This window comes from Pygoscelis adeliae, unplaced genomic scaffold (genome assembly GCF_000699105.1).
Source record: "Pygoscelis adeliae isolate BGI_AS28 unplaced genomic scaffold, ASM69910v1 Scaffold178, whole genome shotgun sequence".
In the NCBI taxonomy this organism is placed as follows: Eukaryota; Metazoa; Chordata; class Aves; order Sphenisciformes; family Spheniscidae; genus Pygoscelis; species Pygoscelis adeliae.
In genome coordinates, this window is record NW_008825323.1 from 268,962 (window position 1) to 272,875 (window position 3,914).

The window sequence follows — 3,914 nt, forward strand, 5'->3', positions numbered from 1 at the left end:
CGGAGGCGGGGAAGGAGTTGGAAGGTAAGGGTGGTTTCGCTATTCAATATTCGCTATTCAACCCTAACAGCATTCTACGAAATTGGTACGAGGTGTAACTCGTGCCTTTTCAGTGCCAGCCAGCCATGTTACGGCCCAGCTCTTCTGCACTCTTTGTGCCCCAAATCCACGCGGATGGGGTGAACTTCAGTGCAGTCTTTCTGAGCTCACGCAGAACTACTTACCTGGCTGAAGTCACCCCCCGTGCCTGCGCAATTTGGGGCATAAGTAACAGCCAGGGTGTCACTACAAAACTTTGCTGAAGCCAGCCCTTCCAGAATTGTGTTAAGTTCTTTCCCTCAGTCACAAAAAAAGAACTCTGAATGCATAGGTGGCAGTGGGGTGTTATAGTACCAGTCAGGCAGTGGGCAAAGCTATTAGATGATCATTAAAGTAACAGGAATGGAAAAGATTTCTTCAAAGTCTTATTTGCCTCCAATGTGTAATAACCCATAAACACACATGGACATTCTATATACTAAAACCTGTAAGGAAACAACAATTTTATAGCAAAGCCCATTTTTAGGGCTAGCAGTCCTTGCATTTTCTTTCCAAAAGTTAACCTTCTATTATGTAGCAAAATAACTACAAAGGTACACAGAAGAAATTTAAAGCATGTCTTCTACAGACCACCCACGTTTAGGCACTTTAGTCTACAGGGTACAGAAAAAATGCAATGTTACTGTAGGTTATTATTTGTAGTAATTGTACCTAAGTATTATCCACACCCACTTAAAAAAAAAAAACAACCAACAACCAAACCCAACAAATGCCCACAAGACCCCAACCCAAAACAGAGCAACTCCCCAGCTTTTCCAACATGTGCTGCGCTCTCCTGTTCACAGATCCCGATGAACCTCTAAAGCATAAAGCAAACGAGACAATTTGTTTTGAAACAGCAGGTTAATGCAACACCAGTCAGGACAGGTCAATATAATGCAAGAACCGTTCGACACCATCTACACTGTGAAGCATGACAGTCTTAATACTTGTAAAGCTGTAACTATAAAAATCGTATTTTAACAGTAATTTAGCAATAAGAGTGTCCTGGTTTCAGCTGGGATAGAGTAGAAGCTAGAATTTACATAAATAACATCAGAGTCTTTCCCATTTGGCAAATACTGAAAGGAAGGGAGGGTAGTCTTTTGTTCTTAGGTTTGTTCTAGAGTAGGAAGTATTATGTGCTTTTCACTTAAAAAGACAAAAAAAGACCATTAACAGAACAAAACAACAACACTGAATTTATGTGTGATCCCAGCAACAAAGAGACATATTTAAAGTAAAACATTTACAACTTGGAGGATGTTCCCTGTGCAATTTGTAACAAGTCTACCTTATGAGAAATTTTAGGCTTAAATTATTTAATAGCATCTTTACATTAATATTTGCTCACATAAATGGGAAGACTGAAACAGCAGACAAAGTTTCCTGTGATTGCTATTACAGAGTATTTCCCCGCATGTACTCTTCCTAGAAAACCTTACATACTGAAAATGTGCAAGATTGTTAACAACAGGACAAAGGAATGATTGAAGACAGGAAAATTTAGAACTGTTTGTTGGCATGTCATGACGTGGGTATGAACTGTACTTACGAAATAAAATTTTTTGGTGCGTTTTTCTTTGTCCTAGGTTTTTGTCAAAAATACTGTAAATATGCATTCTTGAAGCTTAGAACATATACGGGAAGCAGACTTACAATGAACAGAGGAAAAGAGAACAAAGTTGACTTTAAGCACAAGGTATTTTAAGCCAGGTTTTAAAAAATACTTAGCAGCATCACAAAATAAATAGAAATGGCCTACTACTAAGGAGTTTGTAAAAAGCTACTCTCAAAACACTGCTATTTATAAAACAAACACACACCTCAGTAGAGTCATACGGATAGCATGTTGTTGAGAGAAATGCTGCAAATCCGACTAAGGATTCTTGACTGATGCGTGATCACATAGGGGAAAAGTTTGGTATTTACAGGTGGATTCCACACTTCAATATAAAACTGCATACTTGTTAATACTTCAGTCTGGACATCAAGTTTTAAAAAAAAGATTTAGTGTGGAAGTATTTGACTTCTATTTGCAGGCACCGATATTAATTAAAGAAATGAAACTATGATCCATGGTATCCGGATTAAAAATAATTTCCATTAAAAACGCTATTGAAATCAAAGTTATAAAAATACATATACACTGGCATGCAAAACAATGTCCAGTGCAGCATTACTCTCCTGGCAGTCCACAGTGAGAGACTTGGAAAAGTTAAGTGCAGCATATACAGATGTCAGTAAAAGCAGCCTTGAAGTAACATCTTGGCCTCACGATCTCTCCCACAGAGGAGGAAGACCTTTCAGTCTGGTATTAGGAGTGGAGATTAGCCATGCCATCCCTTTCAACGCATGCACTGCCAAAGCCACAAAGCACAGCAGACTTTTCTAAGGAGGAAGTTGCACAAAAACCACTCCGAAGCACAGACTGACTACTCTGCATCAGCTTGCTTAACTACATCAGGCGTTTGGCTTCAATGCTTGTTGCCTAGATGCTCGTTAGAGCAAGTATCAGTGAGGTCAAAATATTGCTCTTAGTTTACCATCTGGGATCTAGGACTTAGGCTGCAGATGCTGAAAATAACAGTCTTATTTACTCATGATAGTAAACATTCACATTTAATATTTGATTTTAGGATACAAGTGACCTGCTGTTCCCTTCCTCTGTTAAGATTTTGCTCAGCCATAACAGGAAGATCTCTCCAAGAAAACACACAATTTTCTTTGGCTTCATTTTCATCCATTTCCATTGTCACTGTGCACTTAATTTTTCAATCTTAACTAAAACTTTCTAGTAACTTTGTAGCGACAAAATGAACTGTGGGGTTAAGTCTGGGGGTTTTGTGGCTAACAAATAAATGCGCAAATTGTGTCATGTGACAAAGCATGAAGCATAGCATTTAAAAACTGTTCAAAATCTTCTCTGGAGAAACACCCTAATGTTCAAAAGGAAAGCACAGGCCTTTGAGAATCCTTTACCTTGCAGAGCCTTCCAACAGCTTTAAGATCAGATAGTTTAAATTTTCTACACAGTACATCCAAGACCTCTATTACCACTTAGCTGTAGTTACTGTGACAAAGTACAAAATTTTTAATTTGTTTCTTTGAAGTTAGTTGAAATTTCTGTACTCGCTAACCGTTTTATAGACTGAGGTTATGCTACCTACTTGTTGGGTTGAGGTACCTTAGTGGCATTTTTGTTCGTAGGCGAGTTTGACTTTACAACCCAGGTAAGCACGCATCTCTATTCACACATCTTCCAGTACTTGTGACTCAAAGGAGAAGAACAACTGCCATAGAAATGAATTTTCTAAAGCATGTCCTTCTGTACAAGGATGTTCTCTTGTTCTGATACTACCTCGTTTTCCCCCATTACTTTATCCGTTGATTCTTACGCAAGAGAAGTGTGGAGGAGGAAAAAACTGTGCAGCTAAAAATACCTCAAAACCTGGCAAATTATATAGCTTGAGAAGGTATCAAAAGAGGACAAGTGCTGCCTGAGAACATCGTCTGCCAAGTGGAAGAATAGGCTTGTTATAATCTATTCTCCTTTTCCTAATCAACTTGTCTAAGTTCAGAAGTAGCCCAAGTGTTATGTTTGGACTTCCCTGAACTTGCTGGAAGACTTGGATTTATCACTATCTTAATACTTTGTCTAAAGGGGCTTCCGTAATAAAAGTGCAGTGTTTAAACAATCATTAACAAGTTTGTTCATATTTCAGCTGGAATGCAAAGTTATTTAAACTATTTAAAGGAACTAATCCTTCAAAAATAGATTAACTTAAACTAAAACAATAACAATCAAAATACAATCCTGAACTAATTTAGCCCAG